Below are 16715 nucleotides of genomic sequence, written 5' to 3'. Positions count from 1 at the left end.
ATAAACACATTGTTTGTTGAACCTTTACTCTCATAACTTGACTTAAACCCCGTGAAAAGCAGGTTGCTAATTGATAATGCCGGGAATTACGCCAACTATGAAACCATTAGCAGAGTAGCGTTATTTTTCCAGATTCTTCGCATATTTTTGAACAAACTATTGTTATTTCCACATGAGGCGTGTATATTACATAGTTAAGAACGCGACGGACCGAAAAAATACATTTTGGTCATTTTGGCTTCTACGTCAACTATGAAACCATGGGCAGCGCCGTCGAGCCATTTCATCCAGCGACCAGCTGCGATCCTGCTCCTGCAGGTGGGCTCAGGAAGCGGGGTTGCCAAAGTCATCTGTTAGGAATCGCATTTATTCGCTTCCAGCTTATCGTCATCTCACCTACCAGAAATCTATCTTATCCACGTATACTACCAAAATGTTAGTAGTTTCAACGCGGAGTGGAGTGGAGTCTGGAGTGTTCCAGACTACCAGCTTGCATATACCAACAGTGCGACAGAATAAAATCATGAAATCGTATAGTTTGTAATTCGACAAAATTATGACTGAACCGACACATCAGGCAACACAAGATCATAAATCATGATCTTGTTGTGTCTTTAATTCACAAGAAAGATATATTTTTCTCATTGAGGAAATTGAATTTGTTTCGGTAGAGGAATCAGAAGAAGAAATTTCCGTAGAATCCGACGAGTGCGGTGAAATATTTCACTTGAGAGCCTCTCGTGGAAAGGTATTTCACGGCCTTTGTTATATGAGGTCAAGCATTGGCAGGAAGCAAAATAATTTTAGCAGGTCTTTTCGTGTGTTTCGGTTTTCCTTCTGCTAATGCACTACTCGAACAAATAGACTGCCTTACCGCTCGTAATAAAATCGCCAGGTTTTAGCAGCTCATAATACAAACCACCCGTTTGGTCCCGAATGTTGTGCATCTTTGAACGTTCATACGTGAGTACTTGAATATATTTGGTTTTGGTGCAGATGTTCAGATTGATGGTAATGATTGGCCGGGCATAGCGTAGTATCTTCTCTTTTTGGAATTCTTGTAGAATATCCGTTTATTACACCCAGTCACGATTAGATCTAACAAAAAATTTTTTCTTTGTTGCCTTTGTACCAGCTACTCGCAACGTCTCTTAGTTTCAATTTATACGGCACAAAATTTCCCCACTTTTGAGTTATTTCCATTGAATTTAAATGCACAGAAATTATATCACTCTCAACGATTTAGGAAGCTTCACTTACGTTTTCCTCGGATCTTCATAGTGTAATACCTTCAGTTCTTCTTTGTCGAACCTGTTTCGTTGTCCATAGCAGGACGTATGTTTAACACTGAAATTCTTGAAACAAGTAAAATGTTTTCTCTAATGTTGTCTAATGATTGGTAATCTTTGGCCAAGCGTAATAGTTTGCAACGCCAATCACGCTGGGGCGGTCTGAAGTTCATTCACTACTCCAGACTAAAACAAATGACGGTAAACGAACACCAACTGTATTCGCGCATAAAATAAATTATATACTTCTCCAAAGTATTTAAATTGTGCTTACCCTGTTGGCGGTCGAAATTGAGCGCTAGTTTTGAAAAACTTTTGCGTTTGGCTTGTTTCACTTTTTGAGTTTTGCCTGACGCCACGAAAATAAATTGATTCAACTATTCTACGGTGCACCAACCAGTTAGCCGAAACCGTTCGTACCGTGAAATTAAGATCCCCGATTTGCAACTCCATCATTGAATACTTTACTAATGAGGAAGTATTTTGATCTCTAGCTTCGCATCATAGCATTTTATTAAACCCTGTAGTGTAATATAAGCTTGTATAAATATTAGGGCTGTCGGTATTGGGCCCTTTTGATGAAAACCGGTATTTCGGTATTGGCGTGGAAAATACCGGTAATACCGGTAAAATACCGGTATTGGCAGATTATTCGAAATCAATAGAAATGATGATGATTTTCAGTGAATGTATTTATTTTCATACTTTAGCTTCAGTATTGGTGCTTGACAAAGAAGAATTTAAGCAGAAAAAATACGCTTAGCGATTTACGGATTTACGATTTACGAGAACGGATTTTGTTGCAACGCATCCAACGATTGAAAAAACTTCCGCTTTCATCGAAGTCTGACGAACGGATCTAAGCGCATCAAGAATTTTCTTTCATTTCTTCGAGCTTATAGTAGGGAAACCTGCTTTGAACTATTTTCAAAAATTCCGGAATTGCAGCTTCCAGCATAATCAACGCACCAGCTTCTTACAGTATTTTCATGAATTTTTTCTCCATCCCAAACCGAAACACTTTTGTATCCTCTTCATTATCGTTCACAGATACATTCTCTTCTCTATTATCAATCCGATCATTCGCGAATTCCTTGAGTATTTTGTTGTATTCAGATTTTGTTTCGTGTTACAATCGGGTACAACTTGTGTGCTTCAAAACTTCTAAAACCAACCATCTTCTTTGCTTTCTAGCCGTAAAATTGCGATCTTAACCAGGCAAGAAATGCTTACTATAATTTATTATATACATAATACATACATAATTCAAAATAACTCGGTGGAGTTTTGAAAAATTAATGCATTCTATGCTACTATTCTCGAGCTTCTTCTTCTTAGTAGAACTTCCGAATATACGAGTAAACAAATAAATTGTTGTCAAATTAAGTGGAAGTCCTTTCCCGTAAAGCTTCAAAAGTCTCTGTTATTAATTCGACTATTCGCAAATAGAGGCTTGGAGTTTGATCAATGTATCACTCGAAAGACTGGAAAAATGTTCCAAATTCTTTCCTGACAAATCCTTTGATGGCAAGAATGCTCAAAAAACGCAAAGATCGCCATTTCTGATAAATCTGGGGTCTAATGACGCTTCTCTTATCTTTGCTTCATACATGGATGAAGCGACTTGTTTCATTTGTAGAACAGAACATTTCAAGTGAGCTCCAGCTGAAGTTAGTGGCTGTTTGAAATGAAGACGACTGACAGTTAGGCCCGATTTGTCGATATTGAGTAGGTTAATTACAATATGCGTTAAGTTGTAGAAAATGTTACTCAAATTCAATTCAATTGCATTATTGGGCCCACAGCTTCACCCGCTTAATTGCTTGCATGCTCATCAGAATTAATACCAAGTTGTTTTTCTATGAGTTTTACAATCTTCTATCAAACTTAGTTTGAATTCTACGAATATGGAGATTAAAAAACTAGGATATTAGAAAATACCGAAAATACCGGTTTTTTGCCTTTCCAAAACCGGTATTTCGGTATCCAAAAATTGGTCGGTATTACCGGTTTCGGTACTACCGGTACTACCGGTTAGACAGCCCTAATAAATATATAATTTATAGGAATCTATTTATTATTTTGCTTTTTAATTTTCTAAAACGGACAGTGTGTTACACAAACCCAATTTGTTTTCCTCCTAACCACATCGAATAGAAAAGTTACCCAACTGTCCATCCTTTTCCGTCCAGTAATATGCATTCCAGCTGAATGCTAACAGGTGATATTGCATCGAAAGCTGTTTCCTGTATTCTGTTCCATGAAGCATAGTGAAAACCCTCATACCTAAACGCCAGCTATTGTGGGCAAACTGTTGAAGCGGAAGCAGCTGCTACCTATTGAACTCAGTTCCACGAAACACAAGCAACGCCGCCAGATCGGAGAAACCAAATCCGGTCACACGGCTGGTTGCTCCACAGTGCAAGAGGCGTTTGGCAAGGGAGTCAATCCGTTTGTGTTTGGACCGGCTCCAACTCGCCGTTAAGCGCAATTGCTCGCGGAAAATTATCGATGCAATCATGAATATAACTTTTAATTATTGCCAGTGACACTGCGGGGGGAAGGAGGATTTCGCAGATGACAATTGGATTACATTCATACATATTTTGTGTTGATGCCTTCCGGTTACCAGGTCAGGAAAACGGAAGAGATTGTGGGCCATGCGGGTTGCTAATAAGTCAATTGATTTAAAATGATGATGAATGAGAACTCAGTATGCATGAATTGCAAAATAAACCAATTATTACAGCTGAATAAGTTTTCAGATGTTAGAGATGATTTAATTCAGAGCCTAGACTGCTCCAGAGTCCCATAGAGGCAGATATGGAGTAGGCTTTTCGTTTATCCTGATAATGAAACATATTGGGTTTGCGGTTTTCCTTTGTCGATTTATTTTTTACTTTCCAAAATGGTGGAGTATTATACAACAGATGTGGGCATATTGATTTGTATTATATTCATTAAATCAATGAAAAAATATTTTCACAATATTTTCATTTGCCGCTGGCAGTGTGAGCCAAAATGGAAACACGATTTCATTCGTCTTGAAAAGAAGCATTCAGCAAATCGCCGAATCACTCCACAAAACGTAAAACTTAAATTATATATTGCAATACATCCTTTGAACAGAACAACCTCCTCCACCGTCGAATGTGTATTTATATTTCCACAGCGGAGCTCTTATCATCTGCTCGAACACTTTTCTCTTTTCCCGTCTTCCCAATGGACACCGACCGAGAAAGCATCGTATAAATTGAATATAAAATTAAGTACACACACAAATAGAAGCAAGGAAAAATAATGAAACGAGCTGTAAGCGGAGCTCCCCGATCCTATTCGCCACTATCGTATCATTTGTTATAATTTATGGCAGCCATATTTCACTCAATTTGCATTTTATTATGGAACCATCGACGTCGACGTCGACGACAACAACAACGTGCACGACGACGACAACGACAACGACGATACGATGATGGTGACGACGGATATAGCACTCTATACCTACTAGGTAGGTAGTACTGCGATAGTTTTTTTTCCCAGTTTTTCTTTCCCCCTTCCGGAACCAATCGGCGAATCTCCCGAAAGCTGCGTGTGTATGCCCAGCCTGGATAACGATATCACGATGATAGGCCATTAGTTGTTGGTCGTCCTTGGTTTTCCGCGAGCCAGTCGAGCCGAGGGAATTTCGTATACATACATGATGCGTGTATTCGAAGGCGCATATCTCTTCCGCTTGCATGCAGTCATTATTCAGTGAACGATACATTGCCGCTCTACCGGTGCGCACTGCACTGTTGCGCTGGGACAATCAAGGGAACAATTCGAGCAGATCCTCGGTCCGCACGCTATGCACTATTCTATTTTTGGATAAACAAAACGATGCCAAAAATTTGCCAACGCGGCTGAATACGCAACAGATGTGGTACAGGATATTAGCGGTTCATAAGCGCGGACTGGCCCATTCGCAAAAAAAAAACCGTTTCATGGGTATTGCGTGCTATTTAGTTATAGTTTGATCGGTGGACCACACAACGCATTGCCTCCAACATGGGAGTCCATGGGAAGCAACAGGATTTTGGTTATCAAACAAAAACAGTATTGGCCAAATGTTCGGATGGTACGCCAATGATAGCGATATTTCGATGAAACTATTTTGTCTACAAACAAGGGCCGTCAGATTGTTTTTCGGTAACGATATTTTTTTTAGCAATTATCAATTCATACGAAATCGATGCAGTTTTTGTAATTGAACAATAATTGAATCTGAGTTTATTTATTTCCTCACTTGGAGCGCTGGATATTTTACACATTCCGCTACACACATTTTTGTGAAACGCGCTAAAATATAATCTGTATTATCTGTTACCGTGATTGAAGCCTAATCTAACTTTCTGTGGGTCATATAATTTTTTATTTGATTCGAGTCCCGCTTCAGAATATTTTCTCAACCGGATACGAATTTCTACAGACAGTAAACGGGAAAAAGTTGAGGGACATGAATTATTTCCAGGTAGTGAAGTATAAAATTTTAGAACAACATAAATCCTAATAATTGCGGCTAATTTGGGAACTAAACCCAAACTGTTGAGTTGCTTTGAAAGCAACGGCTGAACGGTTCAGATTAAAATAAGGTTTTGCATCGAGAACTGTCCACAGGTCGTGGACATGTTCAATTCACTTAATCATCAATATTACAATCGAACAGTGTTGGGCTCCAAATGCGATGAAATTACGTTACATGCTGCTTTCAGTGAGAAAAGCAATGGTCCCGTATTGCTTCTTTGCGGTACATGTGATTGCTTAAGGGGCACCGGAGTTTTGTAACCTAAAAAATACGGGATTTGACCCGTTGGATGAATCTTGTTGATGAGGGGCGGCCTAAGACCAACAAACGTGGAGACAATTCCTGAATTCGGCACTGATGCGATAAGCGGATTGTCGCCGAAAAAGTAAAGTAAGTGTGCACATTTACATTTAATTAATTGGTTTTTTTGGCGATTACTTCACAGTGCTCCTATTTGCAGACAAAGGAGAATAATTTCCTCTAAAAGTTGTTTGGTTTGCCCAAAATTGCACAAAATTTAAAAAAAAGTTTTTCCGCCCCGTTTACTCTGTTTTTGACCCTTTGCTCTCCGATTTTCCTTTCTGATCTCACGTTTTTTCGTCTGTTTCTCGCCCGTTTGATCTTTTTCTTTTATTTTTTCTGTTTTTCTCTTCTTCTTTTTCTGTCCCATTATAACATCCCATTCCCATTTTTTCATATCTTTCTCCTTTTACATCCCGTTCCCATTCTCTTGTCTTGTTTTTCTCGTTTCCTCTATCGGTTTTCTTTTTTCCTCTCGCTATTTTCCTTTCCTCTTTTGGTTTCTCTTGTTGTATAATCCGTTTCCCTTTCCTGTCTCGTTTTCCCTCTTTTTCTTTCCCGAATTCTCACTTTTTCTGTCGCGATTTTTTAATTTTCTATCCCATCTTCCCTCTATCTGTCTAGTTCTCACTCTCGTTTTTCCTTTTTCTGCTTGTTGTTTCCTCTTTCGCTTCTGTTTTTTCTCCGTTTGTCGCCCTTCTCAGTCCTGAATTTCCTCTTGTTGTTCTATTTTCTGTTTTTCTATTTTTCTATTGTCTTTTCCTTTTTGTTTTTTGCATTTTTTCTTCCGGTTTTCCTCATTTTCAGGACCGTTTCTTCTTTTTTGTCCCGTTATCTTCTTTTTTATTTTTATATTTTTGTCTGTTCCGATATTCTTGTTATTATGTCTTACTTTTTCTACTTTTCTGACACGTTCTGTTTTTCTTTTCCGTTTTCTCCCGTTTGTTTCCGTCTCCATTTTTTTCTCCTCATTTTTCTTTTTTTCTGTTCTTGTTGCTCAATTTTCCTATTGTCGTATTTGCTCATTTTCTCTTCCTCCTTTTCTCTTCCATTTTTTCTCCTGTTTTGTTGCTTTTTTCTCCTTTTTGTGGCCGTTTTTTATGGCTTTTCCTTCCTTTCTGTTCGGTATCTTTTTTATTGCTTCGTTTTCCCTTTTTTCACCCGTTTTCTTCTTTTCCACGTCCCGTTTTTCCTTCCATTCTGTCACGTCTCGTGATTTTTCGCTTTTATTGTTTTCATGCCAGTTAGTTTGTCTTCTTTTTCTCTATCGCATTTTCTTTTTATTCTTTCCCATTTGTCCAGGTTTTGTCCCGTTTTTCCCGTGATCTGTTCCGTTTTTACTCTCCAGGAGCAACAGGAGCTAGTTTTCCCACCTTTTCTATCACTTTTTTTCTTTTCTGTCGTATCTTCCCTTTGTCTATCTCGTTTTGCCTCCTTTCCTCTCTCGTTTTTCTATTTTTCTTGCTCGCTGTTTCCTCTTTCTTTTCTTTATCCGTCCAGTTTTTCGTCCTTTTCAGTCCTGATATTTCTCTTGTTTTTTTTTGTTTTTTGTGTCTTCTATTTTCCTTCCGTTTTTCCTCATTTTCAGGTCCGGTTTCCCTTTTTTCCTGTCTTGTTTCTTGTTTTCTGTACCATCGTTTCCTTTTCTATTTTTTCGTTTTCGTCTGTTCCGTTCTTCCTCTTATTAAGTCCTACTTTTCTGTCACTTTCTTTTTTCCCGTTTTATATCGATCCCATTTTCCTCTCCCGAGTTTTCTCCTTTTCTTTTCCGCCTTTTCTCGCTCATTTTTTTCTTTTTTTTTTTGTTGTACTCCGATAAACTTGTTCGAGTTTTTCTCCTTTTCGGTCGTCCTTTGCTTTCTCATTTTCTTCGCTTTCTTTACCGATTTTCCTTCTTTTCACTCATTTATTACCTTTTCTTTTTCGTTCTCTCTCTTTTCTGTACAGTTTTTTCCTTTTTTACCTCTTTTTTCTTCCGTTTTCTTGCATTCCACGTTCCACGTCGCTCCAATTCTGTCATGATTTGTTTTCGTTTTTATTTATTTCATGCCAGTTAGTTTGTCTTTTTTCTGTCTCTTACGTTTTCCTTTTTTCCAACTCGTTTGTCCAAGTTTTGTCCCGTTTTTCCCCGTGCTCTTTTTCTGTTTTTACTCTCCATGAGCAGCAGGAAACGGGTTCGAAATAAGGAATGCAACAAGGAAGAAGTGACCAACATAGCTTTGGCTATCCCCAGCCCGTACCTAGCACCTCCACGCGGCCATGCTTCAATTTGTACAACCTCCCAGCAAAGCGGGGTCCCGTGGTTTTCAGTTTCTGATCTCGTTTCATCTTTTTCTTGTGTTTTTGCGACCGAGAAGTCTTAATCTAACTTGTTTTTACTTTCAGGACGACGACAGTGCAGGCCCTTACGACTTGCAAGGTACTGCGCGTGACGTTGTTCGTCTGTCAGTGTGTTAGCCGCGATTCTCAGCGCGATTCTCAGGTCGGTGGTTTCTACAGTTGACGGAGGAAGAGGCACAATTTGTGTGTCTAAAAACCAGATAAGTCGCTACACCAATAAGGGGGGTCGCGCAGTCTCCTTTTGTCCAGCGCCTCTATGGTTCAAAGGTACAAGAACTAGCGAGCCACACGTCCTGGTGGGTGTTGTGGGTTCGAATCCGGTTATAATCTCTGATTATAGCTTGATTCGACCCATGCACCTTCCAGCATTGGACAAAAGGTAGGAGTCACAACGACAACTTATTAAGGGTAGCTTCCTATTACTCCCCCTCTTACCTTTCCACCCTTTCCCCTCCATTTTCCAAATATTTTCATTACTTTGTCCTGCCATCCCTTCATCAATTGTAGAACCACCGTTTCAATAAACATTTTTTATTGCCATTCTGCTTTCTAGTTTCTAGTCGCGTTTTGTTTCTTTTTTCACATTTGCCCACCATTTCTGTTATTTTTTTGCTTTTCTGTCCTTTCTTCTCTCTGTTTGACTCGTTTTCCCTCCTTTCTTCTTTTGTTTTTCTATTTTTTCTGCTTGCTGTCTTCTCTTTCTCTTCTTTATCTTTCCAGTTTTTCGCCCTTTTCTATCCTGATATTCTTCTTGTTGTTCTCTTTTCGGTTTCTTCTGTTTTACCTTTGTTATACTATAACAAAGGTTTAAAAATTGGTCGAAAAACACGAAATCGATCCGAGGCCCGGAGGGCCAAGTCACATATACCAATCGATAGGGTTCGACGATTTGAGCAATGTCTGTGTGTGTGTGTGTGTGTGTATGTATGTAATGATTTTTTCTATCGCCTGTTTCTCAGAGATGGCTGAACCGAATGGTTCGCTATTACTTTTGTTTGAAAGGTGTTATTGTCTAGTAGATCACTATTGAGTTGCTTCGTGATACGACGTTTCGTTTAAAAGTTATAAGCAAAAATGTGAAAAATACGTGACACGGGTTTCTTCGAAACTACATGACCGATTTCATCGATCTTAGTATCAAATGAAAGCCCTAATTAAAGGTAAATTGTTCAGGAATTTTTAATTGAAAACAAACAAGTAGTTTAAAAGTTAGCCTTAAAAAACCTGTTTTGACAAGGTAATAATTATCGCCTGCTTCTTAGAGATGGCCAAACCGATTTATGCGCTATTAGTCTCATTCGAAAGATAATATATCCTAATAGATCACTATTGAATGGTTTTTTGATTGGACGTTTAATTTGAAAGTTACGAGCAACCGTATACACCACACCAAAATTAACAAAAATTAATTCAGATTTTAACCAAGATAATTAACCCAATTTCAATTATTTTAATATCAAACGAGAGGTTTTGATACTAAATATATATGCAAAATTTCATAAGAATTGGTTTTACCGGTTAAAATATATTAACCGTCGAACACTCGCGCCAACTTTTGTAACACAGTTACTCGCGCGCACAACAGCCCCAAACCAAAGAAAACGTGTGCACTAGAGTTTTGACTGGGAAAACTTGGTTTTAGGTTTATCGAACCTTTGGAAGAGTTTCTTGAAATTGGAAGCTCTATCGTCTGGTGGAATTTAAATTTTTATTAATCCCCCTAAAAGTGAAATAAAAAAAAAATACTTTTCTTTAGTGTCAATATAACACATTGATGTGTTCTGCAAAGTTATAGAGCATATTATTACAAGAAATTTTGCTAAAGACAGTAACCTTCTATCTCTGCAGCGAAGATAGAAATATCTTATTTATTGTATATGAATTTGTAAAATCAGTTTTTCTATTTTTGCTCTTTTTGTAATTGTTGTATGACTTTTTCATGTACTACAAAATTGTACAAATAGTAAAAATACACAACTTTGCTGAAAATAGTATACCTGTATGTTTGCTTGTTTAGGAACTGTAGAACTTTGATTATAAAGAATACCCTAATTTTGACTCCGAATTACTCGACTACCAGCAGACGGATACATTTTAAACATTTTACATTTGCTGATAGTTTTGCTGCTTACATTTTCCCAACAATTTAAATTATTAATGCATTGAATAATTATGACGTTTTGCTCACAATAAGTTTGTTGAAGAATATACGTTAGTTAAACAACGATTTGTAACTTTACAACAATATGGCGTTGAAAAACCTACACGTGTTGTATAAAATACAACAGCGTGAGTTAATAAAAATTGATGAAAATTGTTCAAGAAAACTCTATTGATGTGATTCAAATAGAATGGCATTACAGGAAACTATGCATAGTTCATAAACCTATAAACTAGACCTTTACTAGACAATGTATGTGCTAAAGGATAAGATTTCCTCTTACAACTTACTTTTATTTGCACTTACTCAGATTAATAACAACTTACTTATCCTTACTCAGCAATTTCATGAAAAAAGGATCCATCGAAATTTAAAAGTGTTCCTATTTTGTTCAAATTTTGTAAACTTTTTCAATTTTCAAAAATTTTATGTAAACCAACACACTACGCCACGATAACCAATAGATGAATTATGTTCCGAAGACGTGTCGATTTCTATCTCAAATAGCAAGTAAGACCGTATAACAAAGGTTCCTTTCACCACTAGGTGGATTAAATCGGGTTTTTTCTTCCATTTTCCCTTTTTTCCTCTCGTGTTTCTTGTTTTCTGTTCCGTCAACACCTTTTCTATTTTTTCGTTTTCGTCTGTTCCGTTCTTCCTCTTATTAAAACCTGCTTTTCCTCCTTTTCTATCAAGTTCCTTTTTTCCGCTTTATGCCGATCCCATTTTCCTCTCCTTTTCTCCTTTTTCCACCTTTTCTCTACCATTTTTTTTCGATTTTTGTTCCAATATACTCCTTTTTTGTTCGATTTTTTCTTCCTTTTCTTTGTTTTTTTACCGTTTTTCCTACTTTCCACTCATTTATCACCTTATCTCTTTCGTTCTCCCTCTTTTTCTGTCCGGTCTCTTCTTTTTGTGCTTCGTTTTCTCTTTTTTCTACAGTTTTTTTCTTTTCAACATCCCGTTCTATTCCATTTTTATGGCGTTTTTCCTCGAGCTCTTTTCCGGTTTTTTTATTCAGGTGCAGCAGGAAAAGACGGGTATGAAATAGGAAAGACAACAGGAAACAAGCGCTCAACACAGCTCCGGTCATTTCCAGCCTCTACCTGGCGCCTCTATGCGGCATACCTGGAAATACTCCTATTTGTATACAATTGATTAGCCAAGCAAGAAGGTGTGTGATCGTGTGGTTTTCACTTTTTGCTCTTTCAACTGTTATTTTAGGAAACTATTGAATTTTCAAAGTGTTTTCCGCATATCGTTAAAATTAATATTTTTGGTTGCTGGTGTCTGTAATCTATTGTCAGAGAGCGAAATAAGGCGCCATATCCGTGGCCTATTGCAGCCTATTGGTTTCGGATCTAAATGCCATTAGTTCATTCTCGAGGATCCGCAGTATTACTCAACCTTTATTGGTAAAAATATTCCCAAGGACCATTATCTATATGGGAGGCGTTTGATACCGCTGTTTCAAGGAGTTGAATGGATTTAGGTATGGATTCTGGTTCCACTTGATTCCATGAAATTTTATCTGTGGTACATACTGCGCCATTGGCATAGTCGTTGATAAGAAAAATGATTGATTCATGTAATCGTCATTTTCCAGGATCCTTTCAAAAGTTGGCTGCATTAGATTAAGGTTTTATAGCAGGGGGAGTGCAAGAACAGGCGCGGCTTGTTCCCGTGAGTTTCCAAGTCGAAGTCTCAGGAAACTATCAACCAAACGCGAGTGTGTCGGTTTTTTTTTGTGGCTTTCGATGGCAGGAAAGGAATTTGATTACACCAAAAAAGACATTTAGAACTATTTTTCTCGGTTTGCATCGATAAAATTTGCTGAAATGTGGTTAAATTTTCTCTTTTCGAGAAAGTTACAAGGAACAAAAGAGTGCTGTAAGCAACCCAGTTAACCTCCTAGTTGGCTTCGAGGTATGATGCCGGTCTAATAAGCCAGTCGTCGTATGTTCGAATCTCGACTGGGAGAGGCTGTTAGAGTCAAGGCTGAGGGAGGCTGTTAGAGTAGTTTTCATGTTATTAGAATAAATATCAACAAGCGATAATTTAGTGATTTAAGAATAGTATTTCACTGCAATTAGATTTATTATGTTCGTTCATCGTGTTCCAACTAAAATGTCGTGTTCACCGTCTGCAAATACGACTATTCGATAGTCACAGTTCTCCAACTAAGAGGATAGCATTTCTTTCATTACGGCTGTATCAGTCGGCATATCTGCCTGCCTGCTTGTCGGTCTACACGGAGGATGCAGAATCGACACACTATGGAAGGTGGGAGAAAAGGGGACAATAAATTCCTTCCGTTTCCCGATGACATGACAACCTAGACATTTCCCGCTGGAAATGAAAGAGAGACACACACCATATGCAGTTTTAGTACTGTGCGCTTCTTTGCTGCACCCGCCCAGCCGTAAATCAGAGAAATAAGGAAATCACTTCTGCCGTTCGTAGAATGTTTCCTGTGCTCCGCCTCCGATTGCGAGAATTACGCGTCTGACAGATCAGTATGCAAGCTTTAGTTTGCTGTTAATTACTATTCATTGCATTATTTGCTGATTACTTAACCGTTAGGTTACTCATTATGATATTTTAATAAATTTCAACACCTTTCTCTGAATTTCTTAACCAGCTTAGTTAAAAAGAACTATTCCAACTTTCTGTTCGCCATAATTTCCAGCTCCTAGAGCGGGTAAAATGTCCGGATGCGGTGTGCCTTGTGTGCCAACGTTCACCACCACCGGGACGTCGTTAAGAAAATAATAAAACATCTGGAAAGTCATCATGAATAAAGCATTCAGCTCAGGTACTGAAAAGAAACGTTTTATCGTTAAAAGATTGTTAACAACCAGAAATGTACCGACCGTCACTGCAGCAGGTACAAACAGTTGAAAGAGGATTGTCCTTATTAAAAAAAAGAAGGAAAAGAGTAAGGCCACCGCTTGAAACAAAACGGATGAATGCCAGTTAGCCCTGGCAAGGCAAGAGAGAGGATGAGTTTCAGAATATTTGCATTTCCACACTGGTTTAGATTTTTTTTTTCGTTTGTTTTCACCCCTCTCAATTGCGCTGGGTAGTGTGTTCAGCAAGTTGCTGTTTACTGTTTTTGGGGCAGGCAGGATACTTAGTGTGCCGTTTTGTTTTCGTAATTGTAATACTGTTCTTTTGGCATAAGCGCATTACGTCAACGAGCTTTTAGCAGCTTTTGGCAGTGAGAGCGGCTCTTGTGGGTGCACTTGACTTGAGACACTTTTCCGGTAGGCTCAGCACGAAAGGCAAATTTGCCCCATTTTATTTTCGTTGCGGCAGTGCTTTGCCGGTGAGTTTTTCTCCGGCTAGAAACGATTCTTTCGTTTTGCCTTTCTACTATATAAATATATAGTATAAAGGTATAGAAATCACTTGGAAAACCGGAAATGGAAAGAAGGTCCTGCGGGCCGAATGTCATATACCATTCGACTCAGTTTCGAAAACTGAGCATTTTCTGTGTGTGTGTATGTATGTGTGTGTGTGTGTGTGTGTGTGTGTGTGTGTGTGTGTGTGTGTGTGTGTGTGTGTGTGTGTGTGTGTGTGTGTGTGTGTGTGTGTGTGTGTGTGTGTGTGTGTGTGTGTGTGTGTGTGTGTGTGTGTGTGTGTGTGTGTGTGTGTGTGTGTGTGTGTGTGTGTGTGTGTGTGTGTGTGTGTGTGTGTGTGTGTGTGTGTGTGTGTGTGTGTGTGTGTGTATGTAACGCTTTCAATCTCACTCACTTTGCTCGGAGATGGCTGGACCGATTTTAATGTTCTTAGTGTCAAATGAAAGGTCTAGGTGTCCCATTGGTCGCTATTGAATTTCAAACTGATCGGACTTTTAGTTCAAAAGTTATGTATAAAAATACGAAAAATATGGGACTTCATTATCTCATAGATCCCTTAACCAATTTGAACAAAATTGATTGTTATGAAATATGAAAGAGGAGCCTTACAAACCCTTAACTTCCAAATTTCATGACGATTGGACTTGTGGTTTGAAAGTTACATAAAGAAATGTGAAAAAATAGTATTTAAAACATATTTTTGTAACATTAAAGAATTAATTCAATGAAAAACATCACACATTTTATTATTATTTGAAAATTACTGCTGAGATCTATCAAACGAAACCGAGTTAATTAAAAACGGACGGTTCATTCAAAAGTTATTCAAACTTTAACACTTAACCACCGTATATTAAACCGTCAAAATGTGTGAAATCATAACATATCAATCAAATGTTGATTGTATTCAATGTGTGTGTGTATGTATGAGTGTATGTATGTATGTATGTATGTATGTATGTATGTATGTATGTATGTATGTATGTATGTATGTATGTATGTATGTATGTATGTATGTATGTATGTATGCATGCATGTATGTATGTATGTGTATGTGATGACAATTTGCAATGAAATTCAAGAAAATTCATTCATTCAAAAGAAGCTTAAGTTTTGATTTTCATGCAAAAATAATTATCTGAAGGAGCGCCAGCTAAGAAAAAGTTCAATTTCTCTTTTTCATATCTAATGCTCTATTCAGTTATTTTTTCTAATTCAGATATATTGCAAAATTGAAGCCAAGCAAACTAAGAGCAAAATTTTGAGATTAATCATTTTGTTGTAGATATCCTTTTTCTTCAAAAGCGAAGTATAATAATAATTTTTCTGAGCTCTTGTTTTTCAAAGATGCTAACTTTTGAACGTATGGTATTAATATCAAAATATCAAAAAAAAATCTACCCTTTGGGTTAAAACCACTCAAAAAAAAATATCAAAAAATCTGCTATGAACACATATTTTATATTGTCAGTTCAAAACAAGTTTCGTGTGTGGCTCTGAAATCCGAAAGTTAAGGCCGACCGATTATAAAACTAAATAAGTTCATCATAAGTTCATAAGTGTTCATCAAATAACATAAATGACGCTTACAAGTATTTACGCACCCAAGGAAAGAAAATATAATTATTCTGCGCAATACGTTGTGAATTTTACTGGCAAATAAGGATTTTGAGGAATACGGAACGGATATTTAAAAATATAGTCAAGTTAATTATAGATGTTCCTGAGAAATTAAATAATGGTTATTGTGGCAGTAGAAAGGCTAGGTCACGCCGCTAGGTGGATTAATTCGGGTTTTACTTTTGTTTTACTTCCACTTGGTGACGCGTGTGCATAATATTGCCATATTACCAGATTCGCTTTGTTTGTGATGGGGCTTTATTGGTACGACAAGCGGCATTTTCGTTCTCTTTCTCCCTGTTTTCCATTGGGGGTTTCTTTATTTTATGATTGCTAAACCTTTGCATTGTGGAAATGCTTATTGTTGTCAAACTGTTTGGTCGTATTGTTTGATTGTGTTGTAAAGAGACAGTCGTTATACATGGACGTATGAAATACGACAGGATAAAGCTTTTCAGAGGCCGAGTAAACATTTGCAAAGCCCTGGTTTTGAAGTGATTAGCAAATATTTGGTCAACAACTGGAAGAGGAGGTTTGATTACGTGCTCTCAAAGATGAAGGCAATTTCCGGAATACACATTTTCTCTATATTGAACAAGAATATAACTCGGGATCGGATTAAATAATCGTTCTTATTTTTGAGGCAACTGATTTCAATAATGCGTCTCCATCGGTGTTTAGCTCGCCTACAAACAAGTGGAGACGCATTGTCTACGGTGAATATGGGCATATAAAAATGATACCTTTCACATTTGCCACGTCTAAAGTGAAAGTTGCAAATGTTTTTGCTGCTTTCATCGTATTAGTCATCAAATACTCAACTCATCACCCAATTTTTTCTGTGCTCTCGAAAACGTCAGAAATTAATAATATAATTTTCTACGGAGCAAGTTCTTGTGATGACGTCAAAGCTGAATAAATAATAGATGAAAACGAATATATCTTAAGCTACAGCTGATAAAATAACTCTGTACCCCGTCAAATGTTGACAGGTGAAAAATGAGATATCTTACAATTGTTATGGCAGCGATAAAAACTTGTGTCACTGAAATCGTAACACCGATTTTTTGACTAAA

The 16715-nt window shown here is 37.6% G+C and overlaps 1 protein-coding gene across 2 annotated transcripts in view; it reads right to left on the bottom strand.

The window, feature by feature from the left end:
- LOC128733612 (diacylglycerol kinase 1) overlaps nt 1-16715 on the bottom strand; it is a 207646-nt gene that overhangs the window by 71327 nt on the left and 119604 nt on the right. The gene's annotated exons all lie outside the window — the stretch shown is intronic.

The sequence above is a fragment of the Sabethes cyaneus genome, chromosome 2, assembly GCF_943734655.1.
Source record: "Sabethes cyaneus chromosome 2, idSabCyanKW18_F2, whole genome shotgun sequence".
NCBI lineage: Eukaryota > Metazoa > Arthropoda > Insecta > Diptera > Culicidae > Sabethes > Sabethes cyaneus.
This window is presented reverse-complemented; position numbering and strand designations above follow the sequence as displayed.